A 16254-nucleotide genomic window follows, 5' to 3' on the forward strand; every position below is an offset into this window, starting at 1 on the left:
AGTCAAGGGTCTGCGGCCTCAGTTGAGGAGAATATGGATATATGGATATGGACATCTCTCTTGATATGGATATCTCTTGATATGGATATCTCTTGATATGGATATCTCTCTTGATATGATAGCAGCTGGTGACAACTCAATTTACAATCTAGAGGAGGTAAATGGGTTCCTGGATCAGACTTTTGGGAAAATTGGCAGCTTGTTTTGATGTTGATAAGTTTGTGAGGTCAGCTGTGATGTTACAGAAGCCGGTGGGCTTAGACCAGTTGAGTGAGAAGAAGCTTTTCCGCTGGAGGAAATTTGTTACTGCTCTCACGGCAGCAAATGCTCCTTCCAGACTCACACTCGCATCTTCAATCCAAAATTAAATCATGAATCGGCTTCCTATTTCGCAACAAAGCATCCTTCACTCATGCTGCCAAACATACACTCGTAAAACTGACAATCCTACCGATCCTTGACTTCGGCGATGTCATTTACAAAATAGCATCCAACACTCTGCTCAGCAAATTGGATGTAGTCTATTACAGTGCCATCCGTTTTGTGCACCAAAGCCCCATATACTACCCACCACTGCGACATGTATGCTCTCATGGGCTGGCCCTCGCTTCATATTCGTCACCAAACCCACTGGCTCCAGGTCATCTATAAGTCTTTGCCAGGTAAAGCCCTGCCTTATCTCAGCTCACTGGTCATCATAGCAGCACCCACCCGTAGCACGCGCTCCAGCAGGTATATTTCACTGGTCACCCCCAAAGCCAACTCCTCATTTGGCCGCCTTTCCTTACAGTTCTCTGATGCCAATGACTGGAACTAATTGCAAAAATCACTGAAGCTGGAGTCCTATATCTCCCTCACTAACTTTAAGCATCAGCTGTCAGAGCAGCATACCGATCATTGCACCTGTAAATATCCCACCCAACTACCTCATCCCCATATTGTCTTCTATTTTCTCTCCTTTGCATCCCAGTAACTCTACTTGAACATTGATCTTCTGCACATCTATCACTCCGGTGCTTAATTGCTAAACTGTAATTATTTCGCCTCTATGGCCTATTTATTGTCTTACCTTCTTAAGGCTAGGGGGCAGTATTCGGAAGATCGGATGACTGACGTGCCGAAAGTAAACTGCCTGTTACTCATACCCGAAGCTAGGATATGCATGTAGTTGGTAGCATTGGATAGAAAACACTCTGAAGTTTCTAAAACTGTTAAAATAATGTCTTTGAGTAAAACAGAACTGATATGGCAGGCAAAAACCAGAGGAGAATCCATCCCGAAATTCTTTTTTTTTTGAGGTCACAGGCCATTCAAACGCTTGTCAATGGGATATGCAAAGGAATTCCTCCCAGATTGCAGTTCCTATGGCTTCCACTAGATGTCAACAGTCTTTAGAAAGGGTTTCAGGCTTGTTTTTTGAAAAATTAGTTAGTAGTTGTAGCTTTTCAAGGTGGCTCGCATTTGGACTGTAGTCTTGTGGCACACGTGAATGAGGGCGTGCACTTCGTTATTTATCTACGGTATTGAACATACCACATTCCGTCTTAAATTGTATAATTTACTTACATGTTAGGGTACCTGAGGATTGATTAGAAACGTTGTTTGACTTGTTTGGACAAAATTTATTGGTAACTTTTGGGATTCCTTTGTCTGCATGTTGAACGAGTGGAACGGGTGGATTACTGAATCAAACGCGCCAACTAAACTGACTTTTTTGGGATATAAAGAAGGACTTTATTGAACAAAATGATCATTTGTTGTGTAGCTGGGACCCTTGGGATTGCAAACAGTGGAAGATCTTCAAAGGTAAGTGATTTATTTTATCTCTATTTCAGATTTTTGTGACGCCTCTGCTGGTTTGGAAAATGTTTTTAATGCTGGTTTATGCAGGGCGCTGTCATCAGATAATCGCATGGTATGCTTTCGCCGTAAAGCCTTTTTGAAATCTGAGAAAGCGGTTGGAAGTTAAGCTTTTAAACGTTGTAAGACACTTGTATTTTCATGAATGTTTAATATTACGATTAATTTTTTGAATTTCGCATTCTGCAATTTCACCGGATGTTGTCGAGGTGGGGCCCTAGCCCAAAGAGGTGTTAACTCCTTAATCTTACTACATTTGCACACTCTGTATATAGACGTTTCTATTGTGTTATCGACTGTACGTTTGTTTATCCCATGTGTAACTCTATGTTGTTTGTGTCGCACTGCTTTGCTCTATCATGGCCAGGTCGCAGTTGTAAATGAGAACTTGTTCTCAACTGGGCTACCTGGTTAAATAAAGGTGAAATAAAACATTTAAAAAATGTTATAAGAACAGGTGGTGGGAAACGTGGTGAGGTTAAGAGAAAATTAAAACAATGATGAATATTATGCATCAAAGTGTTTTTGTTCCCTCTTTGTCTGGTTTCTCTGTTGTTTCTTCTGCTTTTCCTTTCTCTTTTCTATATGGAGGTACTAAGGGGAGGTACTAATTAATCAATATTAAATGGAGAAGGGACAGGAATAAGAGGGCTTGGTATTAGAAGTAATAAAACATAAAAGGCTTATTGTAGTTTTTCTACAGGAGATACATAGTGATGAGGCTAATGAGGTTGACTGGGGTATGTAGTGGGAGGGGCAGCAAATACTCAGTCATGGTACTAATTTCAGTGCTAGGGTGGCAGTTTTGGTTTTCTCAGGCTTAGGGGTGACTGTGGTATCTACAACAGAGATTGTCAAGGGTCAGGCTTTGTTATGTTTTAATTTTATTTGTTATGTTTATGCTCCTAATGAGGGTACCGAGCGTATTGCTGTATTTGATCAAATAAAGGAAACCTTAAGACAGTGTGACCAAGAGGGGTGTATGGTTTTAGGGGGGGGAACTGGAACTGTACAGTGGATTTTGCTATTGACTGCACTGCTGAAGAACCTCACCTGCGGTCAGCTACTTGCCTATCTGGTATATTTACTGAGTTTGAGCTTTCTGATGTGTGGAGAGTAAGGAATGCAAAAGTGAGGCAGTACACATGGTTAAAAGTTAAGGTCATGTCAGTGCAGCAAGATTAGACAGGTTGTGTGTATCTGACCACTACTGTAGTAGGGTTGGAAGGTTAGACAGGTTGTATGTATCTGACCACTACTGTAGTAGGGTTGGAAGGTTAGACAGGTTGTGTGTGTGTGTGTGTGTGTGTATCTGACCACTCCTGTAGTAGGGTTGGAAGGTTAGACAGGCCGTGTGTATCTGACCACTACTGTAGGTAACGGTTTTCTTGAGTTGAAGAGAGGCGGACCAAAATGCAGCGTGGTTTCTATTCATGGTTCTTTAATGAAGAAAATTACACATGAATAGACTAACAAAACAATAAACGTGAGAAAACCTAAACAGCCTATCTGGTGAAAACAAAACACAGAGGCAGGAACAATCACCCACAAAACCCAACACCAAACAGGCTACCTAAATATGGTTCCCAATCAGAGACAATGACTAACACCTGCCTCTGATTGAGAACCATATCAGGCCAAACAAAGAAATAGACAAACTAGACATGTAACATAGAATTCCCACTCAGATCACACCCTGACCAAACAAAACATAGAAACATACAAAGCAAACTATGGTCAGGGTGTGACAGTCCGCACCTTGGGGGGTACTCCGGCCGCAAAACCTGAACCTATTGGGGAGGGTCTGGGTGGGCATCTGTCCGCGGTGGCAGCTCTGGTGCTGGACGTGGCCCCCACTTCACCATAGTCTTAGTCCACCACCTTGTCCGCTTCCGTGGCCTCCTAACCACGGTGACCCTTCTAAATGACCCCACTGGACAGAGGGGCAGCTCGGGACACAGGGGCAGCTCGGGACAGAGGGGCGGAAGCTCTGGGCTGAGGGGCTCTGGCGCCTATGGGCTGAGGGGCTCTGGCGCCTCAGACTCCGGCAGCGCTGGAGAGGCGAGGCGCACTGTAGGCCTGATGCGTGGTGCTGGCACTGGTGGTACTGGGCCGAGGACACGCACAGGAAGCCTGGTGCGGGGAGCTGCCACCGGAGGACTGGTGTGTGGAGGTGGTACTGGATAGACCGGACCGTGCAGGCGCACTGGAGCTCTTGAGCACCGAGCCTGCCCAACCTTACCCGGTTGAATGCTCCCGGTCGCCCTGCCAGTGCGGCGAGGTGGAATAGCCCGCACTGGGCTATGCAGGCGAACCGGGGACACCGTGCGCAAGGCTGGTGCCATGTAAGCCGGCCCAAGGAGACGCACTGGGGACCAGATGCATAGAGCCGGCTTCATGGCACTTGGCTCGATGCTCACTCTAGCCCGGCCGATACTCGGAGCTGGTATGTACCGCACCGGGCTATGCACCCGCACTGGGGACACCGTGCGCTCCACCGCATAACACGGTGCCTGCCCGGTCTCTCTCGCCCCCGGTAAGCACAGGAAGTTGGCGCAGGTCTCCTACCTGGCTTCGCCACACTTCCTGTGTGCCCCCTCCCAATACATTTTTGGGGCTGACTCTCGGGCTTCCATCCACACCGTCGTGCTGCCTCCTCATATACCAGCGCCTCTCTGCCTTCGCCGCCTCCAGCTCTTCTTTGGGGCGGCAATATTCTCCTGGCTGTGCCCAGGGTCCTCTCCCATCGAGGATTTCTTCCCAAGTCCAGAAGTCTTTATTTCGCTGCTCCTGCTGCTGCCCGTTACCACGCCGCTTGGTCCTGTTGTGGTGGGTGATTCTGTGACAGTTTTCTTGAGTTGAAGGAGAGGCGGACCAAAATGCAGCGTGGTTTCTATTCATGGTTCTTTAATGAAGAAAACTATACATGAATAGACTAACAAAACAATAAACGTGAGAAAACCTAAACAGCCCTATCTGGTGAAAACAAACACAGAGACAGGAACAATCACCCACAAAACCCAACACCAAACAGGCTACCTAAATATGGTCCCCAATCAGAGACAATGACTAACACCTGCCTCTGATTGAGAACCATATCAGGCCAAACATAGAAATAGACAAACTAGACATCTAACATAGAATGCCCACTCAGATCACACCCTGACCAAACAAAACATAGAAACATACAAAGCAAACTATGGTCAGGGTGTGACACTGTAGTAGGTTTGGAAGGTTAGAAAGATTGTGTGTATCTGACCACTACTGTGGTAGGGTTGGAAGGTTAGACAGGTTGTATTTATCTGACCACTACTGTAGTAGGGTTGGAAGGTTAGACAGGTTGTATGTATCTGACCACTACTGTAGTAGGGTTGGAAGGTTAGACATGTTGTGTGTATCTGACCACTACTGTAGTAGGGTTGGAATGTTAGACAGGTTGTGTGTATCTGACCACTACTGTGGTAGGGTTGGAAGGTTAGACAGGTTGTATGTATCTGACCACTACTGTGGTAGGGTTGGAAGGTTAGACAGGTTGTGTGTATCTGACCACTACTGTGGTAGGGTTGGAAGGTTAGACAGGTTGTATGTATCTGACCACTACTGTAGTCGGGTTGAAAGGAGTGACATTACTCCTGTAGGTCTTTCTGATCACCATATTGATACTGTTGCTATTCACTTGTTGCTATTCACTTGTCACTGTCCTCGATTGTCATCACCTTATTGGTATTTTAATGTTAAGTTATTACATGATGTCATGTGTTGTGAAAAGTTTTTGTTGTTTTGGGAAAAATGGAGGGTTACAAAAGGGAATTTTGAGTCCTTGAGACAATGGTGGGAGGTTGGGAAGGCCCAAATAAAATTGTTTTGTCAACAGTATACTGGTCTGTCTTGTATTGAAGTTAAAGAGACTATCAGGGCCCTTGAACAGGACATCAAATCTATTGAATTGAATTTGCTTACTCAGAAGGACCCAGGACTAGTCAGGAACATACAGGACAAGAGACATGAACTGAGGTTGTTTCTACATGAAAGAGTGAAGGGTTCCTTGATTAGGTCTGACTTTGCTACCCTCAAGGATATGGATGCTCCTAGGGCTTTTTTTAACGTAGGACAGTCGATATTACAAAGCAAACAGATGTTCTGTCTTCGTCTCCCTGATGGGAAGGTGACCACGGATGACTGTGAAATGCGCCAACATGCCGTGGATTTCTACTCTGCCCTCTACAAGGTGGAGGATTGGGATTCTCTGTGTACTGAACAGTTGTTACATGGACTTCTTCAATTGGTCCCAGAGCAGAGAGTTGCTTTGGACTCTGACATTACTCTGCAGGAGCTGTGCACAGCAGTTTTGCAGCTCTCATCAGGCCGAGCCCCTGGTATCGATGGTTGACCATCTGAGTTCTATAAGCAGTTTTGGGGGTCTGTTGGGGAGATTTTTATGAAGTGGTGTGTAAATATTTTCATGAGGTTTCTCTTCCTGTTTCCTGTCAATGTGCTGTGCTTTCATTGTTGCCAAAAAAGGGGGATTATGCTCTTCCAAAAAATTGGCAACCTGTTGCATTGCTGTGTGCAGAATATACCATTTTATTTAAAGTCTCTCAAGCAGGTTGAGAGAGTATCTGGGACTGTTGGTCCACAAGGACCAGTCTTACTGTGTACCCTGACCACTCTATTGTTGATAGCTTGTTTCTAATAAGAGATGTTTTAGACATTTGTAAACTCTCTGATGTGAATGTGGGTTTACTTTCTTTGGATAAGGAGAAGACCTTTGACTGTGTGGACCACCAGTACTTGTTCAAAACAATGAGAGCCTTTGGGTTTGGGGATGTTGTTTTCTCTTGGATTAGTTTACTGTATGCAGGGGCCTCATGTATGGTGAAGGTGGGGGCGGGTTGAGTTGCCCCATCCCCGTCCAAAAGGGGTATCAGGCAGGGATGCCCAATTTCAGGGCAGTTATATTGTCTGGCAATTGAACCAATGTTTTGTTCTTTAAGAGCGAAGCTTACTGGTTCCTCTGTGCCAGGGGCAATGAAGGGTCCCACGATAAGCACTGTCTGTGTATGCAGATGATGTGACAGTTTTTATTACAGGGGCTGAGGATGTTAAGGTTCTCTCAAACGCTCTAAAGGTGTTTGAGGGGGCCTCCTCAGCTAGAGTCATTTGGGAAAAGAGCGTATCGCTGTGGGCAGGTCAGCTTCAGACGGGGTCCGCTCCACGGTTACCAGGGGGGCTTCAGTGGGGCACAGATGGGATGAAGACTTTGTTTTTTTTCTAGGCTCCGATGTATTTCAGAAAAAGAACTGGGAGGGTGTATTGGAGAAGGTGTGTGCCAGATTGTCAAGATTGAAATGGGTGCTACCCCTGCTGTTTTATAGAGGATGGGTGCTGGTTGCCAATAACCTAGCCGCCTCTACCCTGTGGCACAGACTAATGATTTTACAGCCACCAGGGGTCTGATACAAGAGCTTCAGAGGACCCTTGTCAATTTATTTTGGTCTGGACAACATTGGATTAAAGCTGCAGCCCTGTACCTGCCACTGCACGAGGGTGGGCAAGGTCTGGTGGACATTTCTTCCAGGATCATGGCTTTCCGGCTCCAAGCAGCCCAGAGACTGTTGTACTGTGACGGTTCTAGCCGGGTCAACACAGCTTATACATTGATGAGGACAGCGGGCTGTTTGGGCTTAGAAAAGCATATTTTCCTCTTAATAAAGCTAGAGGGGGGTGATTTGTCTGGCTTGATTCCGAGTCTGTTATGCAGGCTTGGAGAGTTTTTGTCAAGGTCGGCACGCCACCAGGGATGTGGCTTTTTGGAGACCCTCTTTTTTACAACACTGTCATCCAGTTCTGTGCTATGGGTTCAGCCAGCCTACATTCATGCCTGTTAGGTGTGGGGTGTACCGAGCTGGGTCACCTGATGAGGAGTAGGAGCAGATCATTGGAGGAGCTGGGAGAGAGAGTTGGGATCCGTCGTAGCTGAGGTCTGCAATTCCATGCCAGTACTTCATCTGCAGTATGTGACTGACACTTCCAATTCTGATCGGTGGATGGAGGGTCAGGATTATGTGTTCCCTGCGCAGAATGTTAGCGCTGTGGCAGGGGGCATTCGAGGAGGACGTGGGGATGCTGCCTTCCTTCGATACCCCGGAGATGGGGGAGTTCAAGGCGGTGGGAAAGAAGGCCATGTACAAAATCTGTGTAAAAGTGTCCCGTGTTTCTTCCCTGGAAGGGGTCAAATCGACGAGAGGGGAGGGGGGGTGTTTGGTCCAGGTGCCTCCCAAAAATGGTGTTGGCGGCCTTTATAAAAACTGCCTATTGAAAAGAGGACAGCTGACCTCCAATGGAGGGTAAATACATGGAGCCATAGCCACCTATAAGCATCTGGTACACGTAGATCCTACTGTTGGGGAAGGGTGTCCATTCTGTGCTGAGTCTGAAACTCTGGCACATCTGTTCTTATAGTGTCCCAGGTTGGTCGGGATGATTGACCTGATCACTAGCTGGTTTTCAGCTCTGGGAGAGGTTTTCTCTTCCCAACAGTTTATATTTAGGCTAAAGTACAGGTTTAGTCGAAGAGGTATAGTTATTTTGCTTAATTCTGTGTCAGGGGCCGCTAAATTAGCAATATGGAAGACACGAAAGAACAGTATTCGGGGACAGGGGTCAGGGGCGGCAGGTAGCCTAGTGGTTAGAGCGTTGGGCGAGTAACCGAAAAGGTTGCTAGTTTGAATCCCCGAGCTGACTAGGTAAAATGATGTTGTTCTGAACAAGGCAGTTAACTCACACCGAATCAACTCAATAAGAACGTCGCCTCAACTCAATAAGAATTTCTTCTTAACTGACTTGCCTATTTAAATTAAATAAAAAATGTGGTGGGAATGCTGGAGGGGATGTTAGCAGTGAGACTGAGGGTTGAGTTTGCCTATTACAAAATGGTTAACAATATTGATCTGTTTATAAATATATGGGGTATTCAGAGGCTGTTGCGTTTAGTTACTGTGGAGGACGACTTGGTGTTGTGTTTTTAATTGATGTGTAACCATGGTTTTGTATGAGTGTTTGTCATGGTGTGGGCTCACAGACCCAATAAAGGTTATTTAAAACTCAAACTTTCTCTCTCTCTCTTGCTTCTCTCCCTCTCTATCTTGCTTTCTCTCTTTCCTCTCCTCCATCTCCCCTCTCTCCTAATTTCCTCTTTCTTTCTTTCTTTCTTTCTTTCTTTCTTTCTTTCTTTCTTTCTTTCTTTCTTTCTTTCTTTCTTTCTTTCTTTCTTTCTTTCTTTCTTTCCTTCTTTCTTTCTTTCCTTCTTTCTTTCTTTCTTTCTTTCTTTCTTTCTTTGTCTGTCTTTCTTTCTTTGTCTGTCTTTCTTTCTTTCTTTCTCTCTTTTCCACTCTCTCTCTCTCAGCCAATCACCTCACTCTGCCAGGTCGTCATGGACGATGTCACTGCGTCATGAGGAGCTCCTCCAGAGCGTGACTACCACAGACTGAGAGAAAAGAGGGAAGAGGGGAAGAGTGTAGCAACCTCTCTCTCAGTCTCTATCACTATCTCTCTGACTTTCACTTCCCTCCAACCTCTATCCCTGTCTCCTTGTTGCGATGGTTGCTATCTCCTACCTTCTGTTTCTCCTGTCAGATTGTCTCTATGGACAAATCTCTTTTCAACCTTTTACTCCCCCTGTTCCTTCTTCCTCTCTTTCCCTTTCCCTCCCTCTCTCTCTTTCCCTCTCTTCTTCCCCCACCCTGTTCCCCTCTCTCCCTCCCCCCTCTGTCAGACCCTTGCGTGTCTTGCGAGCCCTTATCCCTGTCGCCTGTGATTGGCTGGCTAAGTGGCAGTCAGCTGCGCTCTTGCTTCCTCGTTCCAGGGATTTCTCCTCATTTCATGCTCATCACTCAGGGAGCGAAGGAACTGTCACTAGGGTAACGGGATAAACTAATAAGGAGAAGGGGGAAGGAGAGGAGAGCGGGTGACACACATATGACCTTATAACATTTACCTAGCCTCCAACTCACTCCTGTGGAGGACGCTTTCTCTTCACTCTCTCCTCCTCATTTCTCCCACTCTCTCTATCTATCTATCTCTCTCTCTCTCATATTCTCATTATCTCATTATCTCTCTCTCTCTCTCTCTCTCTCTCTCTCTCTCTCTCTCCCCTCCTCATTTCTCCCACTCTCTCTCTCTTTATCTCTCTCTCTCTCATATTCTCATTATCTCTCTCTCTCTCTCTCTCCCCTCCTCATTTCTCTCACTTTGTCTCTCTCCCTCTCATTGTCTATCTCTCCCTTTCCAACACCCTCTATCTCCTATGGTGGTTCACATGTCAACTTGTGGCAGCTCTCAGGGGGCCAGAGGTTGGTAATGTGTGGGAGCTGTGGCTAAACTGCAGAGCATGATCTTCTGTGTTTGATGGGTAGTCACGTTTTGTTCGCTATTACTGGCTCTTTGGTACTTTCAGGTCTGAGGTAATTTATGGTCCTTGTTGCGGTGTGTGTGTGTGCGCACGTGTGTGTGCACGTGTTTCATGATATACAGTCCCTGTTATGGTCTGCAACGACTTATGTCTAGTTGTCAATGGGAGAGATGGGAGAGTGACACTTTGATGAGCAGAGCGATGCATGGTGATCTATAGATGTCTGGAGATGGTGGGATAGAAAGACGGACAGATTGAGTGATAGATGGGACTACAGCTTTTACCACATGCAGGGGTGGTGTGTTTGGGTGGGGGGCTGCTGATGTAGCGGTTTTGTCTTGTGCACTTGTGCGACTGTAGATCCCTGTGTGTGTGTGTGTGTGTGTGTGTGTGTGTGTGTGTGTGTGTGTGTGTGTGTGTGTGTGTGTGTGTGTGTGTGTGTCTGTCTGTGTGTATGTTTAGGTGTGTGTGAGGCCTAAGTTATTCAGTGGTTTGTGGTTGAACAGTGCTGTGCATCTGCTAGGCTGGGGGCTACGGGACATATGTAGGTGTAATGTGTGTGTGTGGGTTTGGACCTCCCACTATAAAGAAAAGTATCTAGGATCACTGTGACAAGAAGAGGTACTAATGGAAGCTATGGTGAAGCTGACCTGAGGTACTGTAAATGTGATGGATACTTGACTGAGCTATGAATGACACCTGAGGGGCTGAGTGTGTGAAAGTCTTCATGTGGGTTGAAGTATGGCTTTTACAGCTACAAAGGCTGAAGTCTTTCTTACTCCAATGCCGACAGGCTTCTCCACTGCATATACAAAATTACGTGGACTGTGTTGCTGAAAGGTGTATAACATTGAGCAAACAGCCATGCAATCTCCATAGACAAACATTGACAGTAGAATGGCCTTACTGAAGAGCTCAGTGACTTTCAACGTGGCACCGTCACCTTTCCAACAAGTCAGTTCGTCAAATGTCTGCCCTGCTAGAGCTGCCCCGGTCAACTGTAAGTGCTGTTATTGTGAAGTGGAAGCGTCTAGGAGCAACAACGTCTCAGCCGCGAAGTGGTAGGCCACACAAGCTCACAGAACGGGACCGACGAGGGCTGAAGCGTGTAGCACGTAAAAATCGCCTGTCCTCAGTTGCAACACTCACTACCGAGCTCCAAACCTCTGGAAGCAACGTCAGCACTAACTGTTCGTCAGGAGCTTCATAAAATGGGTTTCCATGGCCGAGCAGCCGCACACAAGCCTAATATCACCATGTGCAATACAAAGCATCGGATGGATTGGTGTAAAGTCGCCATTGGACTATGAAGCAGTCGGAAGCGCGTTCTGTAGAGTGATGAATCACGCTTCACCATCTGGCAGTCCAACGGACTAATCTGGGTTGCTACCTGCTCAAATGCATAATGGCAACTGTAAAGTTTGGTGGAAGAGGAATAATGGTCTGGGGCTGTTAATCATGGTTCGGCCCCTTAGTTCCAGTGAAAGGAATTCTTGACGCTACAGTATACAATTACCTTTTAGACTATTCTGTGCTTCCAACTTTGTGGCAACAGTTTGGGGAAGGCTTTTTCCTGTTTTGGCATGACAAAGTGAGGTCCATACAGAAATGGTTTGTCAAGATCAGTGTTGAAGAACTTATAAAGACCAGCTCAGAACCCTGACCTCAACCACATTGAACACATTTCAGATGAATTAGAACGCCGACTCAGAGCCAGGCCTAATTGCCCAACATCATTCCCCGACCTCACTAGTACTCTTGTGGCTGAATGGAAGCAAATCCCCCGCAGCAATGTTCAAACATCTAGTGGAAAGCTTTCCCAGAAGAGTGGCGACTGTTATAGCAATAAAGAGGGAACCAACTCCATATTAATGCCCATGATTTTGGAAAGAGATGTTCAACCAGCAGGTGTCCACATACTTTTGATTATGTAGTGTATCTATACAATAGGAGGAGACTGGCATCTTTCCATCTTTCTTCCCTTTCTCGCTCACTCACTCTCTCTTTGTCCTTCTCTCGTTAAATATCTTCATTCTCTTTTCTTCGGATTTCCTTTGATCCCCTTTCTCTTTTTTCTGGCTTTGTAGTTTTATGATTTATTTCTCCCCGCCTCTCTCCACCTCCACTGATATGTTACTTATTGTCTTTCTTCTGTGATTGACAGTTGTGCTAGTGCTAGAGGGTCACAGTGGATGGCCCTGTTTGTGTGAAATAACATCATAATCCTTTTAAGTTCCCTCATCCAATAACCTATTTCAGAAATTCGGAAACAAACTGGCGAAATCCGTTAGATTTGACCAAATGCATCAATGTTATGAAAGATAAACATTTAACTTCTGGCCTTTGGGATACAATTCTTTTCTGATGTGCGTGCGTGCGTGTGTGTGTGTGTGTGTTGTGTGTGTGTGTGTGTGTGTGTGTGTGTGTGTGTGTGTGTGTGTGTGTGTGTGTGTGTGCATGCTCACTAACCCAAAAAAGCTATTGATGAAAGAATTGAGCCACAGGAATAAAGGCTATCATCCCAAAGCTCCCAGGAATACTGCAAGCTTCCAATTTGACCAGACACAAGGAGAATGCAGTGAGCAATATGACCAGAGGACAGAAGTCAAGACAATGTCATCGCTATAATCCAAAATAAGATTACCAGGTTACATAATTTTACACACTCACAAACTCTTGACGTAAATGTGCACGCACACATCTACATGTGCCTGGATAGACGGACCAACGGTTAGAGAGAAAGACGAGAGGGAGAGTAGATGTTGTATAGCCAGAGGTAGTTGGAGAGTAGAACTGTTTATAGGTTCAAACCTAGGATTTATCCACTATGCCGATACTTCCCAGTGTTAGGATCAGCCATACCCTTATTAATTCGGTATCCAATATGGCATAGCAGTTAGATGTCTTTTGTCCTCGTCTTGTCGTGTCCCGTGTATATATCTTTTATACATTTTTCTTCCCATATCTTTTTATATTTTTTCTTCTAAAAACTCAACTTCAAAACACTCTTCTGCAACCCGCTTCACACAATGTGGTGCGGATCAGTTTTTTTTCTGAAGTATTATTCACCTTGAATCCGACATCACCAACAGAAGTTAGCCAGAATTTAGCCAGCTCACTAGCTACTAGCTAATGTTAGTATTCAGCTAATCCACGGCTAGCGGTCATCAGCTATCCTTTAGCTCGGAAAACTCTCGCCAATTTCGTACAACGCGACTCAAACCAGAGCATACCGGACCTATTTTCTCCCCATATCCCCGGATTCCTACCGCAAGCTCTGGACATTTTCACCGGGATGTTGCAGCTAGCTAGCTGCTATCCGAGTGACTATTGGCTAACGTCGGTCCCGGAGCAAGCACCAATTACCCAGAGCTAGCCCATGCTAGGCCCTTTCTCCTGGCCAGCTAAAGAGGCCCATCAGCCACTCTTGGGCTACAATACCTGGATCCCTTCTACTACCGGTACAGGGCATGGAACCCTGCCGATCCTTCACGACTGTACTACGACATCCCAGGATTTTTCCCACCGCAAGCTCTGTACCTTTTCGCCTGGATCATTGCAGCTAGCTAGTGTCTACTCCTGGCTAACGTCTCTGTCCTGAAGAGACCAATTAGCCTGGAGCCAGCCCATGCTAGGCCCATCTTCCGGCTAGCTGAAGAGTTCCATCAACCACTCCTCGGCTACAATCATCTATCCGGATCCGTTTTACTGCTGGTGCTGAGCCCCACCGGGCCTTCACGACTGGACTACCAACGTTTTCTGCCTGAGGGGGTTATTCAACTGGCCCCTCCATCGCGACGTAACCTGAACGCCCATCTGCTCTCTGCGGCCCGCTAATCACTAGCTGTCTAGAGCATATCGGCTGCTTGCTGAATAGGTCCATCAGACAATTTTCTTGGGACACCGTAACTATAACTATTTTGCCAATTGGATTGGTCCCCTCTACCACACGGAACCCCACTAATCTACCGACGGAAACACATGAGGAAGCTATAAACAGATCTCCTCCGTTTTCTGCTAGCTTGCTACCCCTGGCCCGGCTAGCTGTCAGAATCGCTGTGTCCCCAACCAACCTCACAAATCACTGGACCCTTATTATCACTCAGCTAAGCATGCCTCTCCTTAATGTCAATATGCCTTATCCACTGCTGTTCTGGTTAGTGTTTATTGTCTTATTTCACTGCCTCTAGCGCTGCTCAATATACCATATCCAACCCTTCAGTTCCACCACCCACACATGCAATGACATCACCTGGTTTCAATTATGTTTCTAGAGACAATATAATATCTCAATAATATCTCTTTCATCATCACTCAATGCCTAGGTTTACCACCACTGTATTCACATCCTACCATACCGTTGTCAGTACATTATGCCTTGAAACTATTTTATCGCCCCCAGAAATGTGCTCCTTTAACTCTCTGTTCCGGACGTCCTAGACGACCAGCCTTTATAGCTTTTAGCCGTACCCTTATCCTACTCCTCCTCTGTTCCTCTGGCGATGTAGAGATTAATCCAAGCCCTGCAGTGCCTAGCTCCACTCCTATTCCCCAGGCGCTCTCTTTTGATGACTTCTGTAACCGTAAAAGCCTTGGTTTCATGCATGTTAACATTAGATGCCCCCTCCCTAAGTTTGTTTCATTCACTGCTTTAGCACACTCTGCCAACCCGGATGTCCTAGCCGTGTCTGAATCCTGGCTTAGGAAGACCACCAAAAACCCTGAAATCTCCATCCCTAACTACAACATTTTCAGACAAGATAGAACGGCCAAAGGGGGCGGTGTTGCAATCTACTGCAGAGTTCTGTCCTAATTTCCAGGTTTGTAGCCAAACAATTTGAACTTCTACTTTAAAAAATCCACCTTTCTAGAAACAAGTCTCTCACCGTTGCCGCTTGCTATAGACCACCCTCTGCCCCCAACTGTGCTCTGGACACTATATGTGACCTGATTGCCCCTCATCTATCTTCAGAGCTCGTGCTGCTAGGTGACCTAAACTGGGACATGCTTATCACCCCGGCCATCCTACAATCTAAGCTTGATGCCCTCAATCTCACACAAATTATCAAGGAACCTACCAGGTACAACACCAAAGCCGTAAACACGGGCACCCTCATAGATATCATCCTAACCAACTAGCCCTCTAAATACACCTCTGCTGTTTTCAACCAAGATCTCAGCGATCACTGCCTCATTGCCTGCATCCGTAATGGGTCTGCGGTCAAATGAACTCCCCTCATCACTGTCAAACGCTCCCTGAAACACTTCAGCGAGCAGGCCTTTCTAATCGACCTGGCCCGGGTATCTTGGAAGGATATTGACCTCATCCCGTCAGTTGAGGATGTCTGGTTATTCTTTAAAAATGCCTTCCTCACCATCTTAAATAAGCATGCCCCATTCAAGAAATTTAGAGGAACAGATATAGCCCTTGGTTCTCTCCAGATCTGACTGCTCTTGACCAGCACAAAAACATACTGTGGCGTACTGCATTAGCATCGAAATGCCCCGTGATATGCAACTTTTCAGGGAAGTTAGGAAGCAAAATACACAGGCAGTTAGGAAAGCCAATGCTAGCTTTTTCAAGCAGAAATTTGCTTCCTGTAACACAAACTCAAAAAGGTTCTGGGACACTGTAAAGTCCATGGAGAATAAGAGCACCACCTCCCAGCTGCCCACTGCACTGAGGATAGGAAACTCTGTCACCACCAATAAATCCACTATAATTGAGAATTTCTATGGCTGGCCATGGTTTCCACCTGGCTACCCCGACCCCGGACAACAGCCCTGCACCCCCCATAGCAACTTGCCCAATCCACCCCCATTTCTCCTTCTTTCAAATCCAGTTAGCTGATGTTCTGAAAGAGCTGCAAAATCTGGACCCCTACAAATAAGCTGGGCTAGAAAATCTGGACCCTTTCTTTCTAAAATTATCTGCCAAAATTGTTGCAACCCCTATTACTAGCCTGTTCAACCTTTCTTTCTTG

Source organism: Oncorhynchus tshawytscha, linkage group LG33 (assembly GCF_018296145.1).
Source record: "Oncorhynchus tshawytscha isolate Ot180627B linkage group LG33, Otsh_v2.0, whole genome shotgun sequence".
In the NCBI taxonomy this organism is placed as follows: domain Eukaryota; kingdom Metazoa; phylum Chordata; class Actinopteri; order Salmoniformes; family Salmonidae; genus Oncorhynchus; species Oncorhynchus tshawytscha.